The sequence below is a fragment of the Choloepus didactylus genome, chromosome 3 (genome assembly GCF_015220235.1).
Source record: "Choloepus didactylus isolate mChoDid1 chromosome 3, mChoDid1.pri, whole genome shotgun sequence".
NCBI classification, from domain to species: Eukaryota; Metazoa; Chordata; class Mammalia; order Pilosa; family Megalonychidae; genus Choloepus; species Choloepus didactylus.
The window spans coordinates 83759888-83774653 of NC_051309.1; the positions used below are offsets into that span (position 1 = coordinate 83759888).

The 14766-nt window shown below is 41.0% G+C and overlaps 1 protein-coding gene across 7 annotated transcripts in view; it reads left to right on the plus strand.

Annotated features, from left to right (window-relative positions):
* Nucleotides 1–14766, plus strand: part of FRAS1 (Fraser extracellular matrix complex subunit 1) — a 474784-nt gene that overhangs the window by 279621 nt on the left and 180397 nt on the right. The window lies entirely within an intron of this gene.

Genomic DNA, 14766 nt, shown 5'->3' on the forward strand with positions numbered 1-14766 from the left:
AGTAGTACTTAGAAGTCACTGGTCAGCTGCTGGGGTTCTTCAGATCAGCTCTTGTCATCAGATTAGGAGCTCTTTGTCAGGAGACATTTTGTCTTCTATGTGTAGGAACTCACCTTACTGCTTCTTATACAGGTACTTAGTAAATACTTGTGGAATTGAATGGAAGCTTCTAATAACATTGAGATTCATGAAAAAATTTAGAACCTCATATTAATGAGGATTGAAGTGATGACAGTAGTACCTCTATGCATTTAGTACCCTTCATCTTAAGATTACAAAATATATTTTTAAAGCAGTCACTCCAAAGACTCTCTTCCTCTTGTTTATGTTATTTCTTGCCTCTTGCTGTGGAGAACCTTAGCCATCAGCCCCTGACCTAAAAAAAAATAAAAAAAAAGTGCATCTGTTGCCTCAGGAGATGAGATTTTTCCCTTATTTTAGAACTCACACCTCAAAAAAAAAAAAAATGTGTTTTAGGAAAGCAGTCTGGAATTCGAATAATGAAGAAGCCATACCGTGTTTGTTCTCATCCATCCAATCATAGAACAAATGTTTTTGAGTGCCCACTAATGGCCAGATGCTCAGATGCTCAGAATACCAAAAGAGATGAATAAGACAGTGGTCCTCTGCCCTGAAGGAACTTACAATCTAGAGAGATGAATTTACAGGCTACTGGGTTGTTGTGTATTTCTTTGACCTCCTTCAAATTGTGGAGGAAACTTTCAGAGATTTGCTTACAGCAACTGCTTTAACAGCTCTGATAGGCTTGTCTGGGAGACATACTGGGATGCTGATAGGCAAGAGGGAAGGGTGAGAAAGCTGGGATCTTGTAGGATGCTTGTTGCAGGGGTTGACTTGACCTTAGGGTTTGCCCTTGGGTAGGGGGGAAGGTGTGGCCAGTTGCCCCGTTCACAGCATCCAGCAGGCACATTCAGTCTGGACTGGCATTGATATTTTAGTTGTCCTCTTAGTTGTCCTTGGCAGGGCACAGGAGGTCAACGGCAGTGCTCCAAGCCTGGCTGGTGGTGATGGTGCTGTGGTTCTGGGCAGGCCATGCCTTTTGGCACATGACCCTAGCTAAAGACCAGAAGTTGGAGGCCGAGTCTGTACTCTAGGAAGACTGAACAGTCAAGAGCAGGGCTTTAGCTGAAAGATGCTGGAATTCAGGGCAGAAACCCATCTGTAGAGACTGTGTAGAAATTTTAGGGGAAAGGGAAAGTGGAAGTTCAACAAGTCCAGGCTTAAGACTAATCAGAAACTCTGCCCAGCTATGAAGTGTGAGCCAGTCACCTGAACTGCCGGCTGTAGTCAGGACAAATTTGGGAAGTGCGCAGATGGGAGGTCTTGGTGCCTACTGCTGAAGAGGAATCTGGGGATGGCAGGGCATGACTGTTATTATGGTTTGTCAGCCAAAGTTCAGCTGATTCTTACTTTAGGATATGGAGGAGCAGTTACCAAGGACTAAGGGGTTCCTGACATAGTTAAAGTACATTAATGCATATTTACTGAGAACACACTGAGAGCAAGGCACTGAGTTGTTGTGAGAAACACAAAGATCCCCCAGCCTACTTAAGGACATAAACTGAAAGCACAAGTGAGGTTAATAAATAGTACAAAGCAGTTTATGGATAATAACACTTTTCCAGTTTGCTAATGCTGCCATTATGCAAAACACCAGAAATGGATTGGCTTTTATAAGGGGGTTTATTAAGTTACAAATTTGCAGTCTGAAGTCCATGACAATGTCCAAATTAAGGCATCAACAAGAGCATACCTTCACTGAAGAATGACTGATGGCATCCGGAAAACCTCTGTTGGCTTGGGAAGGTACGTGGCTAGCGTCTGCTGGTCCTTTGCTCTGCGGTTCTGGTTTCATAATGGCTTTCTCCAAAATGTCTCTGGGCTAGCTTCTCCAAACATCCCATGCATCTCTAAGCATCAGCTCTTAAGCATCTCTCCAAAAGTCTCTCTCAGCTGCTCTGAGCTCTTTCTGCCTGTGAACTCTCTTATAGGCCTCCAGTGATTTAATTAAGACCCACCCTGAATGGGTGGGGTCCACATCTCCATGGAAATAATTTAATCAAACATTTCCACCCTAATCAACAGACTAATTGGTCTCCCCCCCAAGATTGCATTAAAGAATATGGCTTTTCTGGGGGACATAATATATCCAAACCAGCCCAAGCACCAACATATAGTAAGGGCTGTAAGAATTCAGAGGAGGGAGCAGTAAGAGAATATGTAAGCTGTCATGGAGGAGGTAGAACCTAAAATAGGTCCTGAAGAATAGATAGGATTTTGGTGGACAGAGTGGGGTGAGGTGGGCTTTCTAGGTGTGGTTCCATCATGAGACTCATCCAGAGTGATAAAGTGGATGGGCTGTTCACCACCAGTGAGTGGTCCAACCGAGCTGAATGTTCTTTTGTATTAAGGTTTGCATTAAGCTATGTTAGATCAAACGGTTGAAAAACTTAAGTTGGAACTAGAGTGTAGAGAACCCCAAATTCAAGACCAAAAAGTTTGGACTGAATTTTGTGGGCAATAAGGCCATGAGAGTTTTAGAAAGGACTGTGACTTGACTAAGGTGATGTTCTAGGCAGGAAATCTGCAAGCCATGTGGAAGATGGAGTGGAGCAAGGTAAGATTGTAACTAGGGAGAAGAATTAGAAAAAAGGCCCTGAACTATCTTTCATAATGGCTTTTCTCTGTCCAAACTATTCTCTGTGTGAACACTAAAAATTTTATGCAGGAGCATATTTCATAAATAAATGTTTATATAGGGAGATTGGAAAAATTTAATTTTTAAAGAGTTCTGTTCTCTCCAATGTCCAGAGCCCTCTTCAATAGTAAATTAGGTGATTAGGAGATGCATTAATTTTTAAGGCTAATAGGGAGCCATTAGAATAGAGAAGCATGGGACACAGCTGAATGGCTCTGGAAGTCTCCAGCTCTAGAAGAGCAGTCCCATTAAAATAAGTTGGAGGGGATAAACCTTGGCTGTCCTGGGAATTAGCTGTATTAAATAACAGTTTTCAATAAGGTAAACATTGGCTGGAGTTTTGTAAGTAGAGATTGGTGTAACAGTATTTGTTACAGAAAAATTTGACCAGTAATTTCAATTGTTGATCTTTCAGAAAAGTGTATTGACCCCAAAGTTGACTTTTTCAATAAACACCTCCACTACTTTCTGTAGCACTGCAATGCATTCATTCACTTACTGAGTCATCAAATATTTATTAAACACATTCTCCATGCCAGGCCATGCTAATGCTCTAAGGATGCAAAGATGAACGAGATGTGGCACGTGAATTCAAGAAACATTCAGCTTAGTGAAAGAACCAGGATGTGTGTGGAGCAAGATTTTGCTGTGGTTGTATATACTCAGCACAGGATATTGGATGAGCCTGTGGGAGGAGAACCTGATCCAGACCGGAGGACTGTGGAGTGGGTAGTGGAGGCTTTTTGGAGGATGTGCCAACTTAGATGATTTTGAAGGGTGAGGAATAATTAGAAAGAGGAGTTTGGGGATTTTGCAGTAAGGGCATTCCAGGCAAAGGAAAGAGGCAAATGAATATAATTTAACAAACAGTTAATTGGAATGTAAGCCCTGTGATTGGGAGTAGTGGAATCTGAACCAGAAGCAAGCAGGGGCCAAATCATGAACGATTTTGAATGCGCGAAAAGGAGAACTTCCATTGTCATCAGGGCTGTGGGGATCTTTTAAGAGTTTTTAAGCAGGGGAGTGTCATTGTCATATTCTTCTTAAGAGAAGGATCTGTGGAAGATTGCTTGGAAAAGACAAAGCCAAGGGGCAGAAAGACCTGTAGAAGAGAGTTTCAGGGATCCAGATGAGAGTTAAAGGCCCTAAATGAGAAAACTGCTGAAGGGATGAAGAGAAGGGGCCATGGCCTCATTGAGTATTAATGATATATTTGGTTGACCCATGTGAAATTGCTGTTTTGTGGGCCAAAGTGGTCAAATAGTGGCAATTTCATCTGGTTCAGCCTAATAGAAGCAACAGAACTTGACAATTTTTCAGGCATGAGGCTTAAGGAAAAGGAGTTTCGTGGATGATTTCCAGGTTTCTGAGTAAGGAAATTCAAGGATTGGGACCACCATTTACCAAGGGGCAGGAGCAGGTTTTAAAGGCAGTGAGGAAGATGACATGTTTGATGTTGTACAAGTTGAATTTGGGGTGACAAAGGGACTTCCAGGGATAGCTGTCCAGGAAGAGGCTGAAGGTATAAATTTCTATAGTTTCTTATTGCAGCCAACAGGGCTCATCCACTATCTTCATTTTACCCTGAACCTCAGGTCCTGGGATTTTTCTTTTTTTCAAGCAATGTGTTATCTCAGTCAGGTCATAGTTAACCTCATGGAATGTTTAGATTACTTTTATCTCAAAACTCAGGAAGATGTTGAGAGAAGCCATGTGATGATAGACAAAGCAGTGGATAATCCACCCCATTTGTTGCCGTCCATGGAATCCATTTTCACTGTCCTTGGGAAGTCCTGGCACATCAGAAGCCCTGGAGAAGGGCCTTGCCTGCTCTCTCTATCTTATTTGAGTGCCTTGCAGGGTGGTAGGATTTATACGCAGGATTTTTTCTCTATCTGAGCTGTAACTAAGATCATCATCAGAGATCTCTTAATTGCACTTAGCTGTTTAAAAAGGAAAATTACATCTAATCTATCACACAGACAAGAGTAAACACATCCTGGGAACAGGTCCAATAACCTTACTGTACTGTCACATATGGAGATGTCGTATGTGTGGGTTTTCCCCTCCAAATCTATCAAAGTGAATATATAGCTTGTGAGATTTAGGTGAGGGTTGAAGGCTTTTAACAAAGATAAATGAACTGGAGTGAGAGGCAGGAGTGGATAGGATTGCAGCAGCTGTGGTTAAATGCTAGGGATATCTGAGCTTTTTCTCAGCGGACTTTTATTTTCCTACTTTTTCATCCAAATCTCAGCAACAGTATCAAAAATTCCAATGCCTGGGATGCTTTCTCCATCTGTCTTTCTCAGCCAAAACCTGTTCATAGAAGAGGGTAAGAATAAAAAAGGAAATGGAGATAAAGACCCGAGGGAGAAATGTCCAACATTGCTGTCTCTGGCTTTGTGGAATGCCTAAAGGATGGCTGTACTTTGAGTTCTTATGCACAAAAGGAGATAATGACTGAGGAAATGACTGAAAAAAAATGTAAACAGCTGACTTGTTAAGGTGGTAGAATTCTGGGTGATAAAAATTTTCTGTTACTCTTTATGTAATAAATTTTAAAATGCTGGTTCACTTTCTTCATAAATCTGTGCCATAATGTAAGCAAAAGAAGACAAGTGTCAGTAAAGAAATATCACTGAGCATTTTCATGTTGTTTTTCATAGAACTGGTGTTCTAAATGATGGTTAATAGATGTAACATGCATAGAAAACTCCTAGCCAAATAAATTTGGGAACCTCTGAGATAAATAATGTAAAGCAAGTTTCTTTATTACAGGATTTCTCAGAACCTTGAATAAACATAGGTATATTGTGGATCTCTCAGATGAAGGAGGCTGGGTATTGTTTCCCAAATATTTATTTGCAGAATCACTCCCCCTGCCCTCACCTTTTTTTCACCAGTGATTTGCAGAGCAATCTTTGGGAAGCTCTCTGTTAACTAATGTTAGTATTTTTAAACAATTCATTGGCACTCTGTAAAGGCAAAATGAGAGTCTGAACCTGTGCTCACACTATGGGCTTCCTTCCTTCCTTCCTCCCTCCCTCCCTCCCTTCCTTTCTTTCTTCTTTTCTTCCTTCCTTTGTCCTTTCCTTCCTCTGTGTACAGGTAGAAAGGTGATCAAGGAAGCATAGGCTTGCAACCCTTTTGTCTGCTAGCACTGAAGAATAATCGGTAATTATCCTCCAGTGTTGGGTTTTCTCTCTGAACCTGAGTGGAGTTGTTTGCTGACTGATCAGAAAAGCTGTTAACATTTTCCTTCTAAATAGTAAAACCCTTTCAAGTCCCTTCCATGGTTTTCTCCTTTATTATTTCTGAAACAAGAAGGGCCCTAAGTAGTTGGTAAAGAAAGTAGAAATGCACAGATCCAAAGAGCAACAAGTCATTTTTTTTTTTTTTTTTTTTTTGAATGAGCAACTACAACTACAGCACTGAGTAATGAATAAAACCAGTTCAAGTTGAAAATAATTAAGGACGGGGGAAGGAGCCCTGTATGAACCAATATACCAGCTCTATGCCTGCAGTCATGGTAACTTGATGCCCCAACAGTGGGAGCCAATTTTGTTTTACTTGCACCAATTACCGCTTCTACTATGTGGGTGAGGCGGGTGGCGCTGCCCCACATCTTCCTGTAGCTGCTCCTGCAGTTATAAGCTGAAAGGAAGGAAGGAAGCAAACTCTAAACATATAGCAGTTACTACTTTATTTTGATCATCAAATTGCTACACATCCATCCCTAATGACCTGGCTTAAATATCTTCCCTTCTGGGACCAGTTTCCTCTTGGCCTTTCCCACATTGTAATTCCTAGTGTGCTGATTGTGTCTACCGATTACCTAGCATTTGGCATTGACTAGCTCATGTTCTCTGTGTGTGATCTTTTCATGGGTGTCTGATATTACATGACTGTTCTGAGGGCTTATTATGTGGAAAGCAATAGCCAATAGCTTTGAATGCATTTTATCTTTTAATATTCACAATGATCCTCCAAGGTAGGTACTAAAATTATTCCCAGTTTACATATGAAGAAAACTGAAGTATAGAAAGGTTAACTTGCTGGGGAAGACAAAAGTAGAAAGTGATAGAGCCGAGATTTGAACCTAGAGAGTCTGATTACAGAATCTATGTCTTAACCATCTTGTTGCCCCCCCACAATACCTAGTACAATCTATTACACACAAGAGACTCTCAAGAAAGATTGTTTGATTGGTGGATTAAAGGATGGACTGGTAGGGGCTGGTATGGCAAATTTGATAGCTTAGAAAGGCACTCTTGAGAAGAATTGCAAGAGTTTACCAGTCTGTTTTAAAAGCTAAGGAAGCTGATTTAGACTTCCAAATGACATTTGTTTCTATTATGGATTATCCTTATTAAATAAATCAGCTTTAAATAAAGCATTCATGCATACTAAATTTTAGTAATTTGTATTACTCCACATTTATTTTCAATCTTTTTCAGTGTGTACACTTGCATTTTTTGTAATTGTAGTCAAAACTGACATACTAATTTGTTTGCTTTTTTCTCTTAAATATCACTTTAATTTACATACATGTTCTGGTAAATATTGGAAGAATCCACATAATTGTTACTTTAAATTGCTAAATGGCATTCCATTATGCTTGAGTAAATCAGTTTGGATATTTTCCTGTTGTGAGTTTGGGAGATAACTAGCAGAAGATAGATTTGCTGCTTGGTCCATGGTAGATTAAATATGACTTCCAAGGCTACAGCTGTGACTAGGTCTGTTTTCAGGTTATTGTTAATAGTAATACTGGTATGCTTGTGGCACCTTATAATTTTCAAAGCATTTTTTCACATGTTCTCATTTGATCTTCCCAAGAACCCTTCCTACAGAAGTGGGAAAACTAGATCTTAGCATTCCCATTTTGTTGACCAGGGAATTGAGAGTTCAGAGCAGTGCCTGCTAGCACATAGATGGTGCCAAGAAATGTTAGGTGAAACAAATTATTCGAATCTTGTGCCCTAATGTTGAATCCCCTTCTAATACATCATATTGTAATTACACCAAGATCTTTCCTCGAGTGTGATCGTATTTTGGTTCTTATCTCTTCTTTTTTCATCTCCCTTCTCATTCCATCTGGTCCTTTTCTTCAGTCTCTGTATTTTTTCACTTTTCTTATATCTTCTATTTTTTCCACCCTTGCTTCTTTATTTTCCTTATCTTCTTTTTTTGTAATGCACTTTCTTTTCTTATTTCTCATCTTGTCACCGTATCTTCTATTGCTTGAGCTATGAATTGCATATCCAATCTTTCTCTGGAACTTTCAATGACTATCTCTTCCTTGTTCTCCCGATTTGTGTTTTATTTAAGAGACCACAAGGTCTGCTAAATGAAGATTGAAGATTTCAAGGCATTTCTTTCCTTTGAACTTTTCCTTTCTGGGAAAAAAAAAAAAAAAAGAACCTGACCTTTGCTTAAATTGAAGCCGCCTTAAATTAAAGACTAAAAAAGCATGTGCTTTTCTCCTTTGTGTGGTTTTACTAAACAAGTATCTTACCCAGCTTTAGTAGTGATAGAAAGACCTTATTTGTAAGCCTTTAATTCAGCAAGTCTCCCAGTGGAGTCAGGATTGTTGCTGTCTTCATAAGAACTACAGAACAGGGCCTGAATTGCAGAGAAGACTTTTGAGGGCATATAAAAACAGACTTATAGGTTATCCTCTTCAATATTAGAGACAGCAAAACTGCTAAGGCTAAACTTACCTTCTTTTCTTAAAGACATGTTCATCTCTGTGGCTTACTTGCAATAGACAAAAAGAGTGACTTACATGCAAGCATAAATATCTGTAGCAAAGAACTGATTTGAGCCTGCTATAGCTAAAGAATAATAGCTAATGCTTACTGAGCACTTACTATGTGCCAGTTCTTCACATACATTGTCTCAGTTCATCCTGACTGCAGTGCTGAGAGGTCAGCCCTATGATTGGTCTCATCTCCACTTTATAGGCCATGAGAGGGAAATTAAGGCGTTAACCAATTAACCCAAAAGTTTGCAGCTGGGAAAGCAGGCAGTGCCACTCCAGAGATCACACATCAGACTGTTCTTTCTCATCTGCCTTTATCACCTGATCTAGCTTCAATACGGCCCTTTCTGCTTCTCGGCAATCCTTTTATTTACCTTTCTGTTGCTTTGCGATATTGCCCACTGTGGCCTTTCTATGTGTACTCTTGACACTGTCCCATCAGATCTCACTTGGCTCTCTTCGCCCTCAGACTACAACCTTGCTTTCTTCCAGAAGATTAACATCATGTGATTAAAAACAAAAAACAAAACCTCTCCTACCCTTTCCCTTAGATTATTCTATAACTTCTACTTACCTCTTTTTCTTCATTCCTTCCTTTGAAAAAGGAGCCCTCTCACCCTTGCCAAGGAAGCCTCCACCTGGGACCCAATGCCTTTCTGCTCCCATATCCTTCCTGAGCTGGTCTATCCAGTCATTTCATCTTCTGGTTACATGTTTCATCTCCCACCTTCCCTCTTGTTCTTTCCCTCTCTTCTTCCTCCCCCAATGCCCTCTCCTCTAGGGAGCTGAGCATCTTTCATAGCCTTAAACCTCATTTCAAATTTCTCCTTGGATTGCATCCAAGTGCACACTTTATTTCCAAGCCCTTATGTCCTGCTGGACATCTGTCCCACAGGAATACTATACTGAAAAGTTTCCAAAGAAACATTCCAGCTTCATGCCCCTCCCCATTCCCCAACTCCTTTTGTTCATTCTACTCACTTTCTTTTCTACCCACTGCTAATCAGCACAATAAAAACCTTGGTTATATCTGTTTCCTCCCTACCGCTATACCTTAATCACTACTAAATGTATCGTGCAAATTTGCCCTTTGCAATGGCTCTTGGATGCATTTCCTTTTCTGTTTCCACTGTGAAAGCTCATCTTTCCCAAATAATAGCTTTGGTTTTTACCTAAGGCTCTTTCCCACCAAATCTCTCCCCACTCCTTGCCAAGAGGAGATCTTCTTGAAGATCAGCTATGGCTTAAAAAGCAATCTTTGATGGTCAAAACTTATTGATGGCTTCCCATTGCCTACCAGATTAACTGTGAATTCCTCACTCTGATTTTCAAGGCCCAGGCTATTGCCTCCCTTGGTTTATTGTCTCTGAGCTCTAGCCCTACTAGACATTCTTTCCTGGTCTACACATCACCTTCTGCGTGCCCTTGCATTGCTCTTTCCTCCCAACGAGGATTCCTCAGCCAGCACCACTTGTAAACATCAAATAAGCATGCAAATTCAAGTGCCCCTTATTCCCTTGGGCCAAAGTATTTTTTGGTCATCCTTTGACTCCCTATTGCATTTTAGGTGCAACTTTGTTTGGACACTTATATCCTTGTCATCTCTTCTTGCCCTTCTTGAGGGAAAGAGTCTGAATCTGACCCAAGGTTCTGTCTCCTGTAGTACTTTCCATAGTGCCTCACTGTATACTGCTGACTTTCCATAAAAATTAATTGACTTGAACTGTTTTCTATTTTAGAGGTAAACCAAGAGTGAGACATAAACTGATAGGAGGCTAGATATAGGACATCAAGATACATGGGCAGGAGCAGGGCTCGTGTCACCTGTTGGCACCAAAACCGAGGAGACAGCTTTGCTGTTGCATTTGACACCGCCGATCACTCCCTCCTTCTTCAAACTCTGTTTTTTTGTCTTCTACCCCAGCCTTCTCAACACATTGGTAAGTTGTCAGCACTAGGTAGAAATCAACCTCCTATAATGTTAAGGACAGTCTATTGTGCTTTTCTGTTCGGTTAGTTTTTTTTTTTTTTTTTAAACATTTTATTTTGGAATAAATTCAAAGTTATAGGAACAGTTGCAAAAACCATACAAACCCCATACACAGAACTCCAGCATTCCCTGACCCCCCTCGATACCCCCCGATACCCCCCGATCCACAAACTTTAACATGTTGTCCCACTGCTATTTCTTTCCCTCCCTTCCTCCCTCCCTCCCTCCCTCTCTCCCTCCTGTCTATCATCCATCATCTATTGCTCTGTCTTCTGAACATGAGAGCTAGCTGCGCACATCCTTGAACAAACACTGTAATTCACACATACAATTCCCATGAACAAGAACATTCTTTTATGCAATCCCATTAAGCGCAGCTAAGAAGTACAAGAGATTCAACAATGATACAAAGCTTACATTCTATATTTCCTTTTCCTTATGTCTCAACTATGTCCCTTTGAGCCTCCTGTCCTCCATCGTCCAATCCTATCCAGGTTCATCCTTGGCATTCAATTGCTATCTATTTAGACTGTCTTTTTTTTTTTTCCTCAACTGTGGAAACATACATACAGCCTAAATCTTCCCATTCCACCCCCTTCCTAGCCTTCCGTTAGTGGGATTAATCACATTTAGAATGCTGTAATGCTATCACCTTCCCACCCTCCATTGCTAGAAATTTCCCTTCACCTCAAACAGCAACCCTACACTCATTTCTTAACTCCCCATTGTCTCTTTCCCCAATTCTCTTTGATACCAGCTTAACTTCTATAGGACACATAGACTATGTTCCTATACTCCTCCATTCCCCCACCTTTATATAGTTCTTGTCAAAAATTACATATTTTATGTTGAGTTCAAAAACCACTGATTTGTTCTTGGAGTTTGTGAATTTTATATCATGTAGGAAGTAAATAGTGGAGTTACAATTCAAAAAATTATTGACTTCTATTTGTATTCCATTGCGGTTGGAGTATGTGCTTTGAATATATTTAATTTTCTTTTTTCTTCTTAAATTTATTGAGGCTTGTTTTATGTCCCAGCCTATGGTCCCTTCTGGAGAAAGATCTGTGATCCCTAGAGAAAAATGAGTGTCCTGGTGATTGGGGTGTAAGGTCTATATATGTCTGTTAAAATTCTCTATATCTCTTTCTACTTTCTTTGTTTCTCTGTCGGTAGGGCTCTCTTTAGTATCTGGAGTAGGGCAGGTCTTTCATTGGCAAACTCTCTCAGCATTTGTTTGTCTGTGAAAAATTTAAGCTCTCCCTCAAATTTGAAGGAGAGTTTTGCGGAGAAAGTATTCTTGGTTGGAAATTTTTCTCTCTCAGGATTTTAAATATGTCATGCCACTGCCTTCTGGCCTCCATGGTGGCCACTGAGTAGTCACAACTTAGTCTTATGTTGTTTCCTTTGTATGTGGTGAATTGCTTTTCTCTTGCTGCTTTCAGAACTTGCTCCTTCTCTTCAGTATTTGAGAGTCTGTTCAGAATATGTCTTGGAGTGGGTTTATTTGGATTTATTCTATTTGGAGTTCGCTGGGCATTTGTGCTTTGGTGTATTTATATTGTGTAGAAGGTTGGGGAAGTTTTCCCCAACAATTTCTCTGAATACTCTTTCTAGACCTTTACCCTTCTCTTCCCCTTCTGGGACACCAATGAGTCTTCAGTTTGGATGTTTTATTTTATCTATCATATCCCTGGGATCCATTTTAATTTTTTCGATTTTTTTCTCCATTCTTTCTTTTGTTTTTTCATTTTCTGTTCTGTGGACTTCTAGGACTTTGAGTCTTTGTTCAACTTCCTCTAATCTTGTATTGTGAATATCCAGAGTCTTTTTAATTTGGCCAACAGTTTCTTTTATTTTCATAAGATCTTCTATTTTTTTTATTTACTCTTGCAATGTCTTCTTTATGCTCTTCTAGGGTTTTCTTTATGTCGCTTATATCCTGGGCCATGGTCTTCTTGATGTCCTTTAAATCCTTTGCCACGTTTTCGTTCCTCGATTGTAGTTCTTTGATTAATTGAGCCAAGAACTGGGTGTCTTCTGATATTTTGATATGGGTGTTTGGACTTGGGTCCTCCATGTCGTCTGGTTTTATCATATGCATTAAGATTTTCTGTTGTTTTTGGCCTCTTGGCATTTGCTTTGCTTGATAGGGTTCTTTCAAGTTGTTAAAAAAAAAAATGCCAATCTAACTTTTCAGAAACACAGGTTGGTGGCGTACACTTTCTCTAGCTACCCAGCAGGTGGCATCTGTGAGTCACCTGTACCCTTCAAGTCAGCTCTCCTCAACCCTGTCCCTGCGGTGTGTGGGGAAATGATTCTTGTGGGGGTTCAGTTGGTGAACTCAGTTTGGGTGTTTTGCTAGAGCCGTCTGCCCTGAATGTGGGGCATGTGTACGGGTGGCCAGGGAGGAAGGGCAGTTTTAATATTCAATCCCCCCAGGTGTTCCTGGAGATTCAAGGCTGTCACAAGAGTCTAAGCCTTCATTTTGGATCTGTCCCAGACCCTCTCTCTCTCTGACCCACAAACCACCGGACTTGGTGCAGCGTCCCTGGGTTTTCCAAGTGGGCCTTCTTTCTCAGCTGTGATCTTCCAGGACCTCTGCTGAGGGAGGGCTGTGCTAGGTCACAACTGTGCACCATCCCTCAAGGGAAGCCCCGGGCTGCCCTGCCATGCTGGGCGCTCTCAGCCCAACGCAAAAATGGCCGAGCGGGGCGTCTTCACACCCCCCTCCTCACACAGTTCCTCCTTCCCAGCTCCGGGACAACTGGCAGGGCTCTGGGCTGTGGGTGCGGCTCCGGGCAGGAGTTCATCCAGCCCTCCAGGGATCCAGCTACAAGCCACTGGGCTTCTCTCTCCCTCCCGCTCTCCCCTGCACTCCCCTGGTCCTGAGGGTGTCTGCCGCGAGCTATCCTCCATGGCTGACACCGAGAGTCTGGCTCAGCTCGCTCCTGCCGTGTTTTGCTGCGTGGTTTCTACCATCGGCAACTCTAGCCGCTCCTGGGTTTTTCCTTTTTTTTTTTAAAGAAACAGTTTGTCTCCAGCCGCCAACCCCCGGCTTCCCCACACCGCAGCACAGCTGCGGGTCTTCCAGCCGGCTTACTCACTCGTTTCGGAACGCAGACTCCTGGTTACACCAAGTATACGGCCCCTGTGGTGCTAGGAGGCCTCATCCAACTGGCACATCGCTGAAACTGGTACTCTGGGTCTTCTTCTGTTTTTTTTCTAGTATTTTTCACCGAGATTTTTTTTGTCCTGTCTCACCTAGCCGCCATCTTAGGTTCTCTGTTTGGTTAGTTTTTTAAACTAAACAATAGCCACAAACACTGAGAAAAAAGGGACACTTTTTGTTCATTTATTTGTTCAGTTGGTTTTATTTTGCTTTCTTGTTTTTGTACTAATTCAGAGCCTCCAACACAATTTGTAAGAGTTGGGGGTGGGGGGTGGGGTGGGACCAAAAATAATGATCAAAATAGAAAGATAGGATTGCTTCTTTCTCTTCAACCATATGTATGTTTATTTTGGGCTTGCTTCTGTACTTATCTCACAAAATGGAGCCCCACCAATTTTAAAAGAGGCATCAGAATTCATATTCCACACTTTTAAGGGCTCTAAGTTTCAGTATGAAATAATTTCTTTTTCATCTGATGAGGAACAGCTACATGTGCGGATGATTCCAACCACTTCCCAAAGGCACCTAATGTGGTTGCACTAAGAAACCTAAACGTTTGACAGGACATTATTAAAAATCTTAACTGTGTGTTTGAAATTTGTCTTTATAGGTCATTATTTATCAGCTAAGGAGTCACTGCCCCATAAAAACCACATCCAAAGCCATTGCTTTGACAGAACACACTTAATTTAATATCTTCAAGCTTTTTTCACTTTATTCCAAAGACATGAAATAAGTCATTTCACCCCTGCGCACCTCCATCCATCATTATTGTGGGTTAATCCTCACTGATCCTCGAAGCAGAGCCTTTGTGATTTGAAGAAAGCATCACACAACGATGACCACATGCAATTCCTCTCAGCTGCAGGGTGACATATTAGAGAATATTGCAGCTGCTGAGTCAAAATATTAATTTTTATATATTTAAATTTTTGCATGTCTGCATGTTAAAATATGCTGCATATTTAGAAGACAAATGGAGTCTTCTGCTTGCTTCAAAACAAGAAATGTATTTATTTCAGCTAGAGCTAACACTCCATTTCCAGGCTCCCTTGTAACGTGTTCATTAATTTGCTTGTTTAAAGTGCTAATTCACTGGGTTTATTAGCAAGCAGGCA